The following is a 20,716-nucleotide window of genomic DNA, read 5'->3' on the forward strand; positions in this document are numbered from 1 at the left end:
CAAATTATGGATAACATTGTGAAGAATGGGAATTCCAGAACACTTAATTGTGCTTATGAAAATCCTGCACATAGACCAGGAGGTAGTTGTTTGAACCGACTTACTGCATGTTTAAAATCAGGAAAAGTGTGTGTCAAAGTTGTATCCTTTCACCGTACTTCAGTCTACATGCTGAGCAAATAATTGTTGAAACTGGACTACATGTAGAAAAATTGGGCATCAGGACTGAAGGAAGAACCATTAACACCCTGTGATATGCAGATGACACAGTCTTGCTTGCTGAAAGTGAAGAGGACTTGAAGCACCTTCTGATGAAGGTCAAAAACTGCATACAGCCTTCAGTATGGATTACACCTCAACATAAAGAAAACTAAAATTCTCATGGTTGGACCAATAAGTAGCATCACAATAAAGGGAGAAAAGATTGAAGTTGTGAAAGATTTCATTTTACTTGGATCAACAATCAACACCCATGGAAGCAGCAGTGAAGAAATCACATGACTGGGCAAATCTGCTGCAAAAGACCTCTTGTTGAAAAGCGAGATGTCTTTTTGAGGACTAATGTGTGGAAACCCCAGTGGTGTAGGGGTTAAGTGCTATGACTGCTAACCAAAGGGTCTGCAGTTCAAATCCACTAGGCGCTCTTTGGAAACTCTGTGGGGCAGTTCTACTCTGTCCTATAGGGTCTCTATGAGTCGGAATTGACTCGACGGCACTGGGTTTTTAATGTGTGCCTGATCAAAAAAAATTTTTTTTCTGATCCAAGCCAGGGTATTTTTAACTGCCTCATGTGCTTGCGAAAGCTGGGCAATGAATAAAGTAAAGAAGATCATAGAAGAGTTTATCCTTTTGAATTATGAGGTTGACAAAGAATATTGAATATACTATGGGCTGCTAGAAGAACGCACAAATCTGTCCTGGAAGAAGTATAGCCAGAATGCTACTTAGAAGCCAGGATGGTGAGACTTTGTATCATGTACTGTGGACATGTTATCAGGAGTGACCAGTCCCTGGAGAAGGGCATCATTCCTGGTAAGGTAGAGGGTCTGCAAAAAAGAGGAAGACCCTCGAGAAGATGGAGTGACACAGTGGCTGCAACAGTGGGCTCAAACATAGCAACCATTGTGAGATGGTGCAGGACCGGGCAGTGTTTCGTTCCATTGTACATGGGGTCGCTATGAGTCAGAAAGGTCTTGATGGTACCTAGGAACAACAAAAGAGTAATTTGCACTTGAATATTCTCTTTGATTCTAAGTGTGGGATGTGATTTCAGTAAAGGAAAATATTTTTCAAAGATCCCGATCTTTATGTAACGAACAATGCCAATAATGTTTGCTTTAAAAAAGTAGCAGCTTTTTTGTATGCACTTAATGAAATAATATACTCTCACTCAGTAGAAATCCACATTATTTAAAATGACACTGAAGTAATTTTTATCTGTCAGCTTGGCAAAGATAAAATATTTTCATACTTTGGCTAAGATTGGGGGAAATATATTTTTATACACTGCAACTGAAAGTTAGTAACCTCTCAGAAGGTTAGCTTAGCAGTATCTACTAAAATGATGAATGTACATACTCTTTGACCCATTAATTCCATTTCTAGGAATTATTCTGTAGAGATATATGTTGTGTAGGATGTTATGTGAAAAAGATGCTTATTTATTGCAGCATTGTTTATAACAGCAAAATTCTTGAAGTAGCTTAAGTGTTCATCAGCAGGAGATTGACAGTTTAAGAAAGTAATACATCTGTATGACTGAATGGTGTGTAACCATAAAACAGAAGAAGGAAAATTTATGTACTAGTGTGTAATATAGGGGCCCTGGTGGTGCAGTGGTTAAGTGTTTGGCTGCCAAGCAAAAGGTCGGCAGTTCGAATCCATCAGCTGCTTCTTGGAAACACTATGAGGCAGTTCTGCTCAGACCTATAGAGTTTCTATGAGTCGGAGTTGAGGTGAAGGCAGTGGGTTAGTGTGTAATAATTTTACCACATAGATGGGTAAGGTTAAAAAAAAAAAAAAGAACTTACAGTATGTATAATTACTATTTTTTTTAAAAAGAAAACACTGTTGACCAAACCAAATGCATTGCCATCGAGTCAATTCCTACTTATAGCGGCCCTATAGGTCACAAAAAAAAATTTTTTTTTTTTTTTATAGGTCAGGGTAGAACTGTCCCATAGAGCTTCTGAGGAGTGCCTGATGGATTTGAACTGCCCACCTTTTTAGTTAGTTAACAGCTGTAGCACTTAACCACTATGCCCCCAGGGTTTCCTAAAAAAGAAGGGGGCACAATGTATGTATTTGCTTGCATATGGGTACGATATCTCTGAAAGGATACCCAAGAAACTGGTAGATGGTGGTTGCCTTTGGGGAGGGGAGCTTGAGTTACTGAGGGACATGGGTGGTAAGGAGACTATTGAATATCCTCTTGTACTTCTGATATTTTCAACCATGTGAATATAATAAATGTGTATAGTTAAAGGTAAATTTAGCAATTTCGAAGACACCTTTTCCATACAGTATTACAAAATTAAACTAATGGACACTGACTATAATATTTAGTTTAAGTGTCATGATAACTTAAAAAAAAATTGTATTTGTCTTCTAGATTAATATTACACCTGTACTTTAATTAATGTATAGGTGGATAAGAGGGAGATTTCTGTAAGGCATTACCCTGTTTATGAAAGTTCCTTTGTCTTTAAGTCGAATTTGTAGGTAAGTCGTAATAAGTGCATAGGGTCCTTGTTTAGCCTTACATGTATGTTAGCGCAAGAAAAGGCTTGAAGCCTTTTCGGTGATTTAAAAGCTGCATGTGCAGCAGGTGAAAGAGCTTGTGATGAAGAATTTGTTGCCGCTGAGGGTTGGCCCAGAAGCCCTGGTGGCACAGTGGTAAAGCTCTTGGTTGCTAACAGGAGGGTCTGTGGCTTGAACCCATCAGCAGCTCCTCTGGAGAAAATGTGGCAGTCTGCTTCTGTAAAGATTTACAGGCAGAGTTCTCCTCTGTCTTTAGGGTTGCTGTGAGTTAGAATTGACTTGATGGCAACACGTTTGGTTTTTCTGGGAGAATTCTCGGCCTCCACGCAGGAGACCTGGATTTGTTTCCTGACCAGCACACCTCAAGCACAGCTACTGCCCCTGTCTCTCAGTGGAGGCTCATATGTTGCTATGCTGCTGAAGAGGCTCCAGTGGAACTTGTGGACTAAGACAGACAAGGAAGAAAGGCTTGGTGATCTACCTCTGAAAAATCAGTCATTGAAAACCCTGTGAATCACAACAGTCCTCAGTTACCGAAAACCCTGTGAATCACAATGGCCCAATCCCCCATGCACGGTGTTGTTATGAGTTGGGGGCCCACTCAAAATCAGCTAACAACAAAGTAGGATTTAAAAAGATGGAGGATTTATCCAAGGTCACAGATCTTGTGAGAGGGAATCTAGAAGTCAAATGCCGCTTTGACTGACACTGAACCCTAATGCTTTGCTACATACAGGCCATCCTCAGCCTATACTGCTTCAACTTTCGTATAGGTCGTGCTTCTGCGTGTTACGTGCTGTCGCCTTAATGTACCTCTTATAAACTAAATTCAGCCTTCCGTACAGTACCTGATGGCTTGGAATTCTTGCATGGTGGTACTGATGGTTTGCTGCTGCTCCTTTGAGGAAAAAACTATCAAGAATGTTAATTTGGTTGCTCCTAATCAGTCACCTTCTTTGGAGAGTTGCTCATCTGTCCTCTTCATTGATTTTTTATAAGTAACCTACTTGGAGTAGATTTATAAAATATTAATGTCTGTGATCTGAGGACAGTCTTGGAGGGGTTCCCTTTAAAGAGAGGGAGGTAGGGATGGGAGCTATTACAGTAGTCCAGGAGAACAGGGAGGGATGCTTAACTAGGATAGTGAGTTTAGAAAGGGGAAAATTTACGTTAAAGAGATTACATTGAGCACTTTGGAAGTTACTGGATTTCTAGAAGAATGGAAACATCAGGAGGAGCAATAAAGCTTCCTTAATTTTGTTCAGAAGGGCTGTGTATGCATGTATATGTATGTACATATGTACATGGTATGTAACAGAGTTCAGTGAAGGTTATTCAAATTTTGACTCAAGTTCTGTGAGGAAAAATACCTTTTCTCATTTAGAAAAAGATAACATTCCTGCTATTTTCAGAATTAAAAAAAAAAAAAAAGCAAATGGGAATTACCTGCAAGGTACATTTTTACCTTTCCTGAGATGTCCCTAGTCATTCAGTAATCATATGTTAATTGCAAAAAATTAAGAAGGAAAATAGAGTAAAAACTGAAAATCCTTTTTCAGACCTTCCCACTCTAATCTGTTTTCCCCGTTCCCTTTGGCTTCCTCAGAGGTAACGGCTGTTAATAATTGGGCTTATGGCCTGCAGACCCTTTTCTGTCCATTTTCATGTATATACATATTATTTTTAATGGGATTGTTTTACATTTTCTATGGGTAGCTCTTTTACTTTTTATTGAAGTTCACAAGCCAGTTCTCATTTTTTGATTTTAGTATGTAATTTTTTTTTTGTTGTCGAGACTCTACATAGCAAAAAATAACACCGATTCAGGTTTCTGCATGTACCTTTCAGTATTACATTTTTCGAGTTGTGCAACCATTTTCACCCTTTTCTGAGTTGTTCCTCCCTCCATTAACATAAATTCACTATCCCCTAGGTTCCTATCTAAATGCAAGTTGGGGCAATTTTGGTTGTCACATGTTTGGGGATATACTGGCATTTAATGGTCCATTCTATAATGTTTAGGACAGTCCTGCAAATCAGAGATTCTTCTGTGTTCTGTGGGACTTTAGTTGTCATTTCACACAGTTGAAAACCTGTTTGTTATCTTAGCCTGTAACTGATTCTCAGCCCTGGCTGAATCACTTGGGGAGCTTTTCAAAAAGGACCAGGCTGCACCCCAGATGAATTACATTAAAATCTTTGAGATGATACTCAGACATCAGCAATGTTTAAAGTTTTCCTCGTTGCTCCAATATGTAGCCAAGTTTGAGAACCACTGGCCTTGAACCTAACTTATTTTTACATATAAACAAAGTATTATTTTTGCATAGTTTCACTATATGCTCAGTTTTCCCAGAATGCAACTGCTTTGTAAATCTAGGGAAGATTGTGCTTTGTTTTGTCAAAGGTTAAGAGTTATTTACCTATTTAAAATTTATGTCACCTCTGGCAGTGCTGGTAGTGATATTTAATCACCAACACAGCACATCCGTGTCGTCATCTCTTGTAGCTGTGGTATTCAGTGATTCTAAATACCGGTACAGGCCTTACTGTGAGTTCTAATGTAATTGTATCAGAGCATTTACTATTAGTATATATATTTTGTGCTAAATTATGTTCCTTTTATTTCTCCTTTATGTTATAGACAAGTGCTTTTCAAATATTTTCTTCCAGGCTGTGGCCTGTCTTTTGATTCTCTTAATAGTGTAAGTTCTGAATTTTAATAAATTCTAATAAAGTCCAACTTACTCATATTTCCCCATTGATCAGGCTAAAAATTCATAGCCAAACTCAAGGCCACCTAATTTCTTTCTTATGTTTTCTTCTAGAAGTTTTATGGTTTTGTGTTTTGTATCAGAGGTAATTTAAAAAAAAAAAAATACTGTTTTTGGTAAAGGTTTACACTGCAGTTTAGGTACCGATTCAACAATTTCTTCACGAACTCTTCAGTGACATTGATTGCATTCTTCACAGTGCGTGAACATTCTCATTATTTCTGTTCTGCTTGTTCTGTTTTCATTAATCTAGTTTTCCTGACCCTTTACAGTCTCATCTTTGTTTTACAGTAATTATTGACCATTTGGTCTCATATAGATAATTTTTCTTTTTGTGTATGTGTGTCTGAGAGGAATTTTCTTCTTTTTTTTCATCAAACAATTAGTACACACACATTGTTCTATGACACTGGTTAACAACCCCAGGAAATATTAACACTTTCCCTTCTCAACCCTGGGTTCCCTATTACCAGCTTTCTTGTTCCCTCTTGGCTTCCAGTCCCTGCCCCAGGGCTGGTGTGCCCCTTTAGTCTTGTTTTGTTCCGTGGAGCCTGTTCAGTCTTTGGCTGAAGAGTGAACCTCAGGAGTGACCTCATTACTGAGCTGAAGTGTCTGCGGGCCATAATCTTAGGGTTTCTACAGTCTCTGTCAGGCCAGCAAGTCTGGTCTTTCTTTTTGAGTTAGGATTTTGTTCTTCATTTTTTTCCAGCTCTGTCTAGGACCCTCTATTGTGATCCCTATCAGAGCAGTCAGTGGTGGTAGCCGGGCACCATCTAGTTGTGTTGCACTCAGTCTGGTGGTAGATGTGGTCCATTAGTCCTTTGGACTAATCTTTCTACTGTATCTTTAGTTTCCTTCATTCTTCCTCACTCCTGAAGGGGTGAGACCAGTGGAGTGCCCTAGATGGCTGCTCACAGGCTTTTAAGACCCCAGATGCTACTCACCAAAGTAGAATGTAGACCATTTTCTTTATAAACTATGTTATGCCAGTTGAGCTAGATATTCCACGAGATTATGGTCCCCCATAGCCCTCAGCCTAGCAGATCGGTTCCTCGGAGTTTGGATGTCTATGGAGCTACCATGACCTTGCCTTGTACAGGTTGTGCTGGCTTCTCCAGTACCGTGTACTGTCTTACCCGTCACCAAACTTATAGGTGATTTTTCAAAGGAGCACGGTACTTATGGATGATATTTTTTGAGCCAATCAGTTATTTGGCTACAAGGTGACCTTGGGTTATTTTCAGTTCAAGGTTTAGAGGGTATCTCAGGACAGTCATCTCAGGGAGTCCTTCAGTCTCAACCAGTCCGGTAAGTTTGTGTTTTTTAAATTTTTTCTTTTTTAAGGAATCTGAGGTTCTGTTCCACATTTTTCTCCCATTCTACCAGGGTCCATCTATTGTGACCCTGATTAGAATGGTCATTAGTGGTAGCTGGGTACCATCTAGTTCTTCTAGTCTCAGGGTAGATGAGGCTGGAGTTCATGTTGACTCTTTGTCTTGTAGACTAGTTTCTTCTTTGAATCTTTGGTTTCCTTCTTTCTCTCTTGCTCCGGACGAGTAGAGACCAGTAGTTATATCTTAGATGGCTGTTTGAAAGCTTTTAACCCTTTTGGGCTCACCAGTACTTCTAGGGACTAAGTACTTTTCTGCCACTGAACGTTTATTGGGAAGCTGCTGCACAACTGACAGTGCATGCTGCTGCAAGGCAGGGGCCTTTATGACTGTTGGAAACCAAAGAAATGGACGTGTGCTGTAAATTAGTTTTTACAGGGTATTGTATGAGGTATCTGAATTTTTGGTAGGAAAAATAGAAATTTTGAAAATTTTTATTTGTAACACATACAAAAGAAATGTTGCTGGTGGAAACCCCAGGTTCTGCTTGGTGTGACTTGTCTCAGCCAGTAAACGAGAGACCGAGGTGGGAGAGTGGAAAGGTGCCTTTATTTCTTTGTGCAAGGAAAGGAAACAGGGCTGCTGTAGCCAACTGCTCAGCGAGGGGGGAAGGTTACTTTTAAGGGGTTTACAAGTAGGAAGTTCATACAAGTTATGTCAGCAACATTCTTAATCGTACTATGCAGCACAATGGGGTTTGCTTATAACTTCACGCATCACATGTTCAGAAAATGGCAGTTAAACTCCACCCAGAGATGGGGAAGTTACTTATGTCTAACAGGTTATCCTGAATGTCAACATGGCGCCTGTCTTAGTCATATAGGGCTGCTATAACAGAAATACCCCAATGCATGGCTTCAACAAACAGAAGTTTATTCTCTCACATTTTAGTAGGCTAGATGTCCGAATTCAGGGCATCAGCTCCAGAGGAAGGCTTTCTCTTTCTGCTCTGGAGGAAGGTTTTTGTCATCAGTCTTCCCTTGTTCTAGGAGCTTTTCCATACATTAACCTCAGGTCCAAAGGGTACGCTGTGCTCCCAGCACAGCTTTTTTGGTGGTATGAGGTCCCCATATCTTTCTGCTCGCATCTCTTTCTTATATCTCAAAAGGGATTGGCTTAAGACATAATCTAACCTTGTAGATCTCATCAACATAACTGCCTCTAATCTAGCTCATTAACATCATAGTCATAGGATTTATAACACATAGGAAAATCACATGAGATGACAAAATGGTGGATAATCCTACATTATTGGAAATCATGGCCCAGCCAAATTGATACACATATTTTGGGGGGACACAGTTTAATCCATGACAGCACCTAAACTGGTTTCTGCCAATGTCCTCTAGTTTTTTGGACAGCAGCTAAAGAGAGGGGAACCAAAATTTTAATGTCAAGCTATGGGGCATGTCCTTTTTACTCTCATTCTCTCAAGAGTACACAGTGGAGCCTTCCACAGGCAATATAACTTTTGATATTTCAATAGATTGAATGTAGAATCAGATGTGAGAATTGAACTGTCTTAAGCCAGATACAGGCGTACTTTGGAGATATTGTAGGTTCATTTCCAGACCACCGCAGTAAAGCAAATCACACGAATTTTTTGGTTTTCCAGTGCAGATGAAAATTATGTTTACACTAAACTGTAGTCTGTTAAGTGTGCAAAAACATTATGTCAAAAAAATCCAATGTGCATACCTTAACTAAAAAATATTGCAAAAAAATGCAACCATCACCTGAGCCTTCAGCGAATAATAATCTTTTTGCTGGTGGGGGGGCTTACCTCAATGTTGATGGCTGCTGAATGATCAGGGCAGTGGTTGCTGAATGTTGGGGTGGCTGTGGCAGTTTCTTAAAGTAAGACAGCAGTGAAGTTCTCCACATTGATTGAGTCTTGCTTTCACAATAGATTTCTCTCTAGCATGTGATACTGTTTGATTGCATTTTACCCACAGTAGAACTTCTTCCAACGTTGGAGTCAATCCTCTCAAACCTGCCACTGCTTTACCAGCTAAGTTTATGTAATATTCTTAATCCTTTGTTGTCGTTTCAACAATATTCACAGCATCTTCACCAGGAGTAGATTCCATCTCAAGAAACCACTTTCCTCATCCATAAGAAGCAACTCCTCATTTGTTTTAAAGTTGTATCATGAGATTGCAGCAATTCAGTCATATCTTCAGGCTCCACATCTAATTCTAGTTCTCTTAATATTTCTACCACATCTGCACGTCTTCCACAGACGTCTTGAATCCCATGAGGGTTGGAATCAACTTCTTCCAGACTCCTGTTAACATTGATATTTTTACCTTCTCCCATGAATCATGAATGTTCTTAATGACATCTAGAATGATGAATCCTTTCCAGAAGGTTTGCAGTTCACTTTGCCCAGATGCATCAGAGAAATCACTGTCAGTGGCAGCTACAGCCTTAGGAAATGTATTTCTTAAATAATAAGACTTGAAAGTCAAAATTACTCCTTGATCCGTGGGCTACAGAATGGATGTTGTGTTAGCATGCATGAAAACAACATTAATCTCCTTATACATCTCCATCAGAACTCTTGGGTGACCAGGTAGGTGCACTGTCAATGAACAGTAATGTTTTGAAAGAAATCTTTTTTTTTTCTGAGCACTAGGGTCTCAACCAAAACCCCAAACCAAACCTGTTGCCATCAAGTTGATTTTGACTCATAGTGACCCTAAGGACAGAGTAGAACTGCCCCATACGGTTTCCAAGGAGTGGCTGGTGGATTCAGACTGCAGAGCTTTTTGTTAGCAGGTGAGCTCTTTAACCACTGCGCCACCAGGCCTCTAGGGAAATGCAAATAAAAACTATGAGACACCACTTCACATCACTAGGATGGCTATAATAAAACAGATGGACAATAACAAGTGTTGGATATGGAGATACTGGAACATATATATTGCTGATGGGGTTGTAAAATAGGGTAGGCACTTTGGAAGATCTTTTTGGTAGTTCCTCATAAAATTAAAGATCGAGTTACCACGTGACCCAGCAATTCCACTCCTGGATATATAACCGAGAGAATTGAAAACATGTTCATACAGAAAATTGTATACAAATGTTCATGACAGCATTATTCATAATAACCAAAAGTGGAAACACCCCAAATGTCTATCAGCAGTTGAAAGGATAAACAAAATGTGGCTTGTTCATACCATGGAATATTATTTGGCAATAAAAAGAAATGATGTTTTGATACATGCTACAACATGGATGAACCTTGAAAACATTATGCTAAATCAAAGAAGCCAGTCTCAAAAGACTGTATTGTACGACTGCATTTGTATGAAATGTCCAGAATAGGTAACTCCATAGAGACAGAAAGTAGTTTAGTGATTTCATGGAGCTAAGGGTAGGGAGGAATGGGGAGTGACTATTGAAGTATATGGAGTTTCATTTTGGGGGTAGTGTTCTGATATTGACTGTGAATATATTAAAAACCACTGTATACTTTAAAAAACAAACGAACAAAAAAAACCCTCCTGTTGCCATCCAGTCAGTTCCGACTTATACTGACACTGTAGGACAGAGCAGAGCTGCCCCGTAGGGTTTCCAAGGAGCAGCTGATGGATTCAAACTGCCAACTTTTTGGTTAGCAGCCATATACTTTAAAAGGGTGATAAAATTTGCTATAATTCAAAACCAAAAACCAAACCTATTGCCGTTGAGTTGATTCCGACTCATAGCAACCCTATAGGACAGAGCAGAACAGCCCCATAGAGTTTCCAAGGAATGGCTGGTGATTTGAACTGCCGATGTTTTGGTTAGGAGCCAAGAGCTCTTAACCACTGCACCACTAGGGCTCCATGATACAATTCACGTATTGTAAAATTCACCCATTCTTCATCAGGTATATGATTTGCAAATATGTTTTCACATCCTGTGGTTGTCTTTTTGCATTTTTACTTTACAAGACAAAAGTTTTCAGTTTTGATATACAGGTAGTCCCCAGATTCTGAACAAGTTTTGTTCTAAGTCTGTCTTTAAGTCGAATTTGTATTTAAGTCAGAACAGTTAGGTATGGTTCGTATCTAACATCAGTTAGTCAGATGTTGGACTTAGTATATAGCATACAGTGTACCGTTCTATGCATCAAAAAATTAAACATTTCCAGATACACTAAAACATCGTTAACATAGTAATATAGTGATAATAATAATAATGTTTTGATGGGCACCTATTTGTTATTACAAACCATTGTATTTATCTCAAATTTTTAATATAATAGGCTTTACGGGGGTTGGTTCATAGTTGTGGGCTGTACATAAGTCAGACGTTTGTAACCCGGGGACTCCCAATTTATCGATCTTTCCATTTGTCATTTGTGCTTTGGCATCAGATCTAAGAAACCATTCCCGGATCCAAAATCCATGAAGATTTACTTCTGTGTTTTCTTCCATGAGTTTTATAGTTTCAGCTTTTACAGTTAGGTCCATTTTGAATTAATTTTGTATGTGAGGTGTAAGGAAGGGGTCCAGCTTCATTCATTTGTATGTGGATATCCAGTTGTCCCAGCATCATTTGTTAAGACTGATTTTCCCCCACTGAATTGACTTGCCACCCTTGTTGAAAGTCAGTTGATCGTAAAGATAAGTTCTGTTCCATTGATCTATAGGTCATGTTCTATTTTTCATTTTTACCTTAGGCTATAATGAGGAAACTCAAGGTCTAGGTAGACTCACTTTAAAGACATTGCCAGTGACGGAGGGGGATGGGGGGAAAGGCCCTTGAAGGGAGAAAGATCATCAGAGCAACAAAATGGTGCTTTCTAATAGAAGCAAAGATGGTGAGACTTTGTTGCACATGCTTTGGACATGTTATTGGGAGGGACCAGTCCCTGGAGAAAGACATGATGCTTGGTTAAGTAGAAGGTCAGCAAAAAAGAGGAAGACTTCCAATGAGATGGATTGACACAGTGGCTGTGAAAATGGGCTCAAACACAGCAACAATTATGAGGATGGTGCAGGCCCAGGCAGTGTGTGACATATGGTCGCTATGAGTTGGAACTGACCTAACAACAACAAAATTGAAGCAGGAAAAACTTAATGGTTGACTTAAGTTAGGGCACTAGTGACAGTCTTCAAACTGACATGCACCCATTTGCTCACTCAGTTACAACTTTGGATATTGGTAATTTTATCCTATAAAATAAAAATATACGGTTGCAGCAGTACATCGACAGGGAACTGCCAGAAATTCAGTTCGGATTCAGAAGAGGATGTGGAACGAGGAATATCATTGCTGATGTCAGATTGATCTTGGCTGAAAGCAGAGAATACCAGAAAGATGTTTACCTATGTTTTATTTACTATGCAAAGGCATTTGACTGTGTGGATCATAACAAATTATGAATAGTATTGTGAAGAATAGGAATTCCAAAACACTTAATTGTGCTCATACAGAACCTGTACATAGACCACGGAGCAGTAGTTGGCACAAAACAAGGGGACACTGAGCGGTTTAAAATCAGGAAAGGTATGCGTCAGTTTTGTATCCTTTTACCATTGTTTATTCAGTTGGTGTGCTGGGCAAATAATCTGAGAAGCTGGACTATATGAAGAAGAATGTGGCACCAGGATTGAAAGAAGGCTCATTCACAGCCTGTGATGTGCAGATGACACAACCTTGCTTGCTGAAAGTGAATAGGACTTGAGGCACTTACTGATGAAGATCAAACACCACAGGATTCAGTATGGTTTACACCTCAACATAAAGAAAGCTAAAATCCTCAAAACTGGACCAATAAGCAACGTCATGATAAAGAGGAAATATTGAAGTTGTCAAGAATTTCATTTTACTTGGATCCACAGTCAGTACCCATGGAAGCAGTAGTCAAGAAATCAAATAACATATTGCATTAGACAAATCTGTTCCAAAAGATCTCTTTTTAACACTGTATTGTTAAAAAGCAAAAATGTCACTTTGACGACTAAGGCACGCCTGCCCTAAGCTATGGTATTTCAGTCACCTCATATACATGCAAAAGATGGACAATGAATTCGGAAGACTGAAGAAGAATTGACGCCTTTGAATTGTAGTGTTGGTGAAGAATATTGAATATACCATGGACTATGTTGGAAGAAGTATAGCCAGAATCTTCCTCAGAAGCAAGGATGGTAAGACTTCATATGATGTACTTTGGATATGTTATTGGGAGTGATCAGTCCCTGGAGGACATTATGCTTGGTAAGGTAGAGGGTGATCGAAAAAGAGGAAGACCCTCAATGAAGTGAATTGTCACAGTGGCTGCAACAATAGGCTCAAACATAGCAACAATTGTGAGGATGGTGCAGGACCAAGCAGTGTTTCATTCTGTTGTACATAGGGTCGCTATGAGTTGGAACCAACTCGATGGCACCTAGCAACAACAACAATAATTTTATCCATCTAATGTAGTGTTGTGGCTGTGGCATGACTAAGGACACAGAATGAATGTAAAATGGGAGGCTCTGAATCAGAAGCCATAGCTCCAAATGAGCCAGTGTTCATAGTCTAGTGACCACTTCATATCTCTCCACTATCATGTTCTTCTAATTTTGCAAACCCTATGTGTGTGTGTGTGTATATATATATGTATATATATTTAAAAAACAGTTGCAGTGAGGTTGATTCTTGTGGTGTGGTACAAATGGCTAACCCACTTGGCTGTTAACTGAAAGCTTGGAAGAAAGGCCTCCTTCTGAAAAATCAGCCATTGAAAACCCTACAGAGCACATTCTACTCTGACACTCATAGGGTTGCCATGAGTCAGAATCAACTCCATGGCAACTATTTATATATATTTAGAATGTATGTTCTAAAAGACTGTAAATAGCTCTGACTAGTCTCCTGAGTTATGCTAGAACCTGGTATAGGCACAATGCAGTTTATTCATCCTTGATACAAATAACTCAGTTACTCATTCACATGTAGATTATTGTTGTATTTAAAATGTTAGTCTTGCTATATCACTTCATTAGATTGTTATGGGCACCGATTTTACTTGCTTTTTTAACCTGTCATCTCCCTGTGGATGTAATCCTATTTGGAAATAGGGTTTTCTTTGTTATGTTAATGAGGCCATGTCAGTTTACCAGTAGAGATTATTTAAGTAAATTATCCATTAACCTGAAATGCAGAACATTACTTGATTAAATTTTGGCAGCAGCACAAAGATTAACTATAAGGGTTTGGGGTCCAGACTTCTGGTGCCTATGTAGTTGCTGCTCATCCCAGCACCCTGTCCCTCAGACCAGCCCTATGCCACCTTCCTGTACCAGCTCAAGTGACATTTTTTCTAGAGCCCTTCCTGATCCCAAAAGGTGCATTCTCATGGGATCCTACTGTGGCTTGTATGTATCTCAACTTATTACAGTATATAATGAATACTGATTTGCTTGTCTTCCAGACTGTACTGTGGATCCCTCAGGACAGGGAATGAGACATATTCATATTTATATTCCAAGTACCTAGTAAAGTGCCTTCAAATATGGTAGGTAATCACTGCATGAATTAAAGAAACTATACATATAGGCTGCTAACCAGGAGGTTGGCAGTTCAAATCCGCCAGGCGCTCCTTGGAAACTATGGGGCAGTTCTACTCCATCCTGTAGGGTCACTATGAGTCAGAATTGACGTAATGGCATACAATAACAACAACAAACACATAGGCAAATTATGACTGTGGCTGAAGTCCCACTTAATGCTCCGTTTAGACTGAAAGGCATTTTACTTCTTTCAGTCTCACTCTTGAAGGAAATAACATCTACAAGTCATCCTTTTACTTAGTGAAATATATCAATGCCTCTGATGTAAAATTTTCACGTGCGTATGAAACAACTGGAAATATTAAGAACACATCTGAATCACTTCAGAAGTGTGAGTCTTGAGTAAAACTAAGTATGTATATCCATGAAAAGGGAGTTCAGGTGATAAATTTTATTTTTTATTTAGGTGAAAGTTTACGGCTCAAGTTAATTTCTCATTCAAAAATTTATACACATATTGTTTTATGACATTGGTTGCAATTTCCACAATGTGACAGCATACTCTCCCTTTTTACCCCTGGTTCCCTGTGTCCATTTGTCCAGTTTCCATCCCTTCCTGCTTTCTTGTCCTGCTTTTGGGCAGGCGCTGACCATTTGGTCTTGTATATTTGATGGAACTAAGAAGGACATTACTCACGTGTGTGATTTTTTGTTTTATAAAATAAATAGGCTTGTCTAATCTTTCTCTGAAAAGTGGGCTTCGGGAATTGTTTCACTTCTGGGTAAGCAGAGTGTGCGGGTGCCATAGTTTTGGAGGTTCCTGCAGCCTCTGTCAAACTAGTAAGTCTGGTCTTTTTATGGGAATTTGAATTCTTTTCTACATTTTTCTCCTGCTCTGTCTGGGACTTGCTATTGTGATCCCTGTCAGGGTGGTCATTGGTGGTAGCCAGGCACCATCTTGTTCTTCTGGTCTCAGGCTGGTGGAGTCTCTGGTTTATGTGGTCCTTTAGTCTCATGGACTAATATTTTCCTAGTGTCTTTGGTTTTCTTCATTCTCCTTTGCTCCAGGTGGGATGGGACCCATGTGATAAATTTGAGATGAAGACACATGGTCAAATGTAGAAAACAGGATAACATATTTATAAATACATATAAATATATTTTAATACTTTTTTATTAATGGGAAAATTGAGAATTATTGAAGTGTCCCAAGCTCTAGCCTCATTATTCTTCTCTTTGCTGTACATACATTTTCCCTAGGAATTCTTTTCCAACCCTTGATGTCAAATAAGACCAAATAGTCTCACTTCTAGGAATTAACCCTAAAGATAAACTTATAACAATACAAAAATACTTTTACACGAGGTTATTCGTTGTCAAATTTTTGTAATTGCAAAATCATTGGAAACTACCTGTCTTAGTTATCTGGATCTGCTACAACAGAAATACCACAAGTGGGTGGCTTTAACAAACAGAAGATTTATCCTTTCACAGTTTAGGAGGCTAGAAGTCTGAATTCAGCATACCAGCTCCAGGGGAAGGCTTTCTCTATTGGCTCTGGGAGAAGGTCCCTGTCATCAATCTTTCCCTGGTCCAGGAGCTGCTCAGCGCAGGGACACCAGGGCCATAGGACTCATTGCGTTCCTGGTGCCTCTTTCTTGGTGGTAATGAGGTCCCTCTTCTCTCTGCTTGCTTAACTTTTATATGTCATAAGAGGTTGATGCAAGATACAACCTAATCCTTTAGATTGTGTCCTGCTTTGTTAACATAACTGCCTCTAATCCTGCCTCATTAACATCATAGAGGTTAGGATTTATAACATGTAGGTAATTATCTCAGATTACAACGTGATGGACAATCACACAATCCAGGGAATAATGGCCTAGCCAAGCTGACACACGTTTTGGGGGACACAGTTCAATCCATAACAAAACTAAATGCCTGTAGACAGTGGTACCTCTACACACAAAAAGCATAAGGAAGATCTCTGTGAACTGATAATCCTGGAACTATATTAAAGATAGAGTTAGGTTTCTCACTGTGGGGAAGTAAGTTACAAATATGGCTAGACTGAATACTGTGGTGTCGAATTGGAATCTGAGATACCAGTGTTAATTCTTAGTATGTAAGTATGTATATAACCCATTGCCGTTGAGTCAATTCCAACACATAGCGACCCTATAGGACAGAGTAGAACTGCCTCATAGAGTTTCTAAGGAGCAGCTCGTGGATTCAAACTGCCGACCTTTTGATTAGCAGCTTGAGATCTTAACCACTGTGCCACCAGGGCTCCATGTATGTATGTATATGTATATAGATAGACACAGAAATATAGATGTGTGTGTGAATGGGTAAACATGCATGCATGTATTTTCTAGCTCTGTCCACTGTTCCTTGTAATTCTCCAACAGAAAATAGAAGAGCTACTGAGTTCCTGAATTTGGAGAGCAGTATTTGGAGGAAGGTTCACGGTTAACTATGAAGAACTTAAGGGGCACCGTTAAAGTTTGTTTTTCTCCTTGGTTCCCAATTTTCCCTAATATTTGATAATAAAAAAAAAATTTTTTTTATTGTACTTTAGATGAAGGTTTACCGAGCAAACTAGTTTCTCATTAAGCAATTAATATACATATTGTTTTGGGACATTGGTTACCAACCCCATAACTTGGGTTCCCCATTACCACCTTTCCTGTCCCCTCCTGCCTTCTCATCCTTGTCCCTGGGCTGCTGTGCCCATTTAGTCTCATTTTGTTTTATGGGCCTGTCTAATCTTTGGCTGAAGGGTGAACCTCAGGAGTGACTTCATTAGTGAGTTGTAGGGATATCCAGGGCCATCTCAGGGTTTCTCCATTCTCTGTAAGCCCAGTAAGTCTGGTCTTTCTGTGTGTGTGTGTGTGAGTTAAAATTTTGTTCTACATTTTTCTCCAGCTCTGTCTGGGACCCTCTATTGTGATCCCTGTCAGAGCAGTTGGTGGTGGTAGCCACCTAGTTGTGCTGGACTCAGTCTGGTGGAGGCTGTGGTAGTTGTGGTCCATTAGTACTCTGGACTAATCTTTCCCTTGTTGTCTTTGGTTTTCTTCATTCTCCCTTGCTGTAGACAGGCTGAGGTCAGTGGAGTATCTTAGATGGCTGCTCACAAGCTTTTAAGACCCTAGATGCTACTCACCAAAGTAGAATATAGAACATTTTCTTTATGAACTGTGTTATACCAGTTGAGCTAGATGTTCCCTGAGACCATGGTCTCCATAGCCCTCAGCCCAGTAATTTGATCCCTCAGGGAGTTTGGATGTGTCTGTGGAGCTTCCATGAGCTTGCCTTGGACAAGTTGTGCTGGCTTCCCCATACAATATTTGTACTTTTGTCATTGACTTCTTTCACTCAGCATAATGCCCTCCAGATTCATCCATGTTGTGAGATGCTTCACAGATTCATCATTGTTCTTTATCGTTGCGTACTACTGCATTGTGTGTATAACGCCATAGTTCATTTATCCGTTCATCTGTTGATGGGCATCTTTTTGCTGTTGTGAACAATGCTGAATGAACATGGGTGTACATATGTCTGTTCGTGTGATGGCTCTTATTTTTGTAGCATATATTCCTAAGAGTGAATACTTGATAAAATTTGAAACCCCTTCCAAATTATAAATACTTGTTCTGCAGTTCTTACAGTATGTGAATAACTGATCATTCTATTCTGCTCTCTTTTCCTTGGGCCCCAGTAAAGTCATATAAATTAGTGGCAGTATTTGAGACTACTACATAAAGAAATATATCATTCTTATAGCTATACTTGCATCTGAGAAAAATCACATATACACATATTTTTTGGGGGGGATATACAATTCAGTCTGTAACAAGTGGTGATTTATAGCTTTCATGGCATTGTTCTATATATTTCGTGTGTGTCAAATAGTACATTAAAGAAGAAAAGGGTTGGAGGATGAAATAAACTACCCATGGTTAGCAGCTTGTGACGTAGTTTGAAAAACTGAGAAGTAGAAAGAAAATAGCATAATATAGAAGGGATGTTTTGAGAAAGAGGAGGTGACCTAAATGAGAGAATTTAGAATGATGAGGACCGATAGGAAACTGGTCATTACCTTGTAACCTTGGGCAAGTGCATTTGGCCCCCTGGGTTCTTAGCTATAGAAGAGGTAGTTCTACAGGATGTCCTCTCAAGTCCTTTCCAGCTCTAATATCCTGTAATTTTAATATCATGGTTCATGTGTGCATTAGTTTCCTTGGGTTGTTGTGACAAAAGACCACAAACTCGGTGGCGTAAGACAACAGGAATTTGTTGTCTCACAGTTCCGAAGACTAGAATTCTGAAAGCACGTTGTCTGCAGGACTGTGCTCTCTGAAGACTCTAGGAAATCCTTACTTGCCACTTCCAAGCTTCTAGTGATTCCCAGCAATTCTTGGTGTTCTTTGGCTTGTAGATGTATCACTTCAGTCTCCACCTCCATCTTCACTTGGCTGTCTTCCCTTTGTGTCTGTCTCTTCTTTTTTTTTTAAGGACAGCAGTCATAATGAATTAGGGCCTATCCTATTCCAGTAGGAGCTCATGTGAACTTAACTAATTATATCTGCAAAGACTCTGTTTCCAAATAAATTTACATTCACAGGTACCAGGGGTCAGGACTTCAGCATGTCTTTCGAGGGACACAACCCATAACAATGTGTTTTCTATATATTTTTCCATATTTAAAAATATATACAGTTTTTTATATATACAGTTATAAGCAATTAAATATTGTACAAGTCATAAAATTTATGTGATTATTTTAATTTAGCTCATTTAGATTAATGTCTTAATATTTTCAAACTTTTTTGTAGTGTGTCTTCTAGCCTGAAAAAGTCTTCCATGAAAACTTCACTTTTTAAAAATAAGTAATGTCATCTGGTTTCCTAAAAGACTGAAATATGAAGGCCGTCGTTTCGAGGTAAGTATTCCATTTCATGTTTTTAGTTATTTACATTATTTTCCCAAATTTAAATGTAGCAGAAAAATATGAATATTGGTTATTTCAGAGATTCTTAATCTTTTAATTAACCTGTGTGTGGGGGAAAGAAAGAAAATTCTAGGCCTTGGTTTAAGGTAGTCTGGTGTTCAGGATTATGTTTACCACAAGGAACAGAGTTTCTTGAAGGAGAGAGGAGGGGTCAGTAGGGTTGAAAGCTTTTTAGAGAGGTTAGTTGTAAACTCAAGAAACATTTTTGGATTTGATAGTTAGGAAGTCATTTGGCAGAGTAAATTTCGGAGGTAATTTGGCAGGGAATGTGGAAAAAAGAAGTCACAAATGAATCTGGCATTTTGCGTTCTGGTGGCTCGAAGTGTGACGGTGCCATGAACCATGGGAAGGACTGATATTAGGGGGATTGTGGGTGCGACTGTAACATGATGAATTCTGTCAGAGATACTGTGATTTTTGAGGTACAGGTAGGACTTTTAGAACATCTCCGTAGTTGTGTAAATATGAAACTGAAACTTAAAAAGATAATTCAGGGTCTGAAGATAGGAATTTTGGAGTAATTCACATAGAGATTGTAGCAGAGTATTAAGAGAAAAAGGCAAAGCACAGAATTTAGGAAATGCCTTTTTTAAATGAGTGGCTGTTAAAAAGAATCACTAAAGGAAAAATAAGAAAGGGAGATAGGATAATGTAGTGTCTTTCTCTGAAGTACACTGAAGAGTTTCAAGGAGAGGCTCTTTAGACAGTGATGATGCTGTAGAACGATCAGAGATTCTGGTACTGTAGAAGAGGTCGTTGAATTTTGATTATTAAGAGGTTACTGACAACTGAGAGAAAAGACTGAGTTGACAAGACGAATTACAAGAGGTGTGTGTAAATGGTTTTACAAAAATATATAGCATGAAGAATAAAAAAATGTTTCTCAAGAAGTTCAACTGTGCAGGAAGCGAGACAGTGATCGTTTCGAGGACATAGCCACAGGGGCGAAGGTATTTTAAACTGGCAGGCAGTATATTTTAGGTAAAAGGGAGTGATCCATTAGAGTAGTTTTAATATGTGATTAGGTTAAAATTAGATAGAATGGTTAGTTGTTCTGAGGAAGTAAGAATGTTTAAAATCAAGGTCATGGGCAAAGGACTTAAAAGAGAGTAGTCACCTTTCTGTTTAGATACTAGAAGAATGGAATAGAGGGTGAATCAAGACACAAAGGAATTTTTAGGCAAAAAGGAAGAAAATTGTAAGATTTGTTATTGTACCTTTTTAAAAAAATAAAGTAGGAATTGAAATAAGCCATTAGGCATCCCTAGGTGGCTCATTTGGTTT

At 39.0% G+C, this 20,716-nt stretch overlaps 1 protein-coding gene across 2 annotated transcripts in view; it reads left to right on the forward strand.

Annotated features, from left to right (window-relative positions):
* The window catches only part of PIK3CB (phosphatidylinositol-4,5-bisphosphate 3-kinase catalytic subunit beta), a 205,861-nt gene that overhangs the window by 12,542 nt on the left and 172,603 nt on the right, over nt 1-20,716 (forward strand). For both annotated transcript variants that reach the window (XM_064277249.1, XM_064277248.1), the window contains exon 2: nt 19,257-19,363. The gene's annotated coding sequence lies outside the window, so the exon portion shown is untranslated. The remainder of the gene's footprint in view (nt 1-19,256; nt 19,364-20,716) is intronic.

This window comes from Loxodonta africana, chromosome 26 (genome assembly GCF_030014295.1).
Source record: "Loxodonta africana isolate mLoxAfr1 chromosome 26, mLoxAfr1.hap2, whole genome shotgun sequence".
NCBI classification, from domain to species: domain Eukaryota; kingdom Metazoa; phylum Chordata; class Mammalia; order Proboscidea; family Elephantidae; genus Loxodonta; species Loxodonta africana.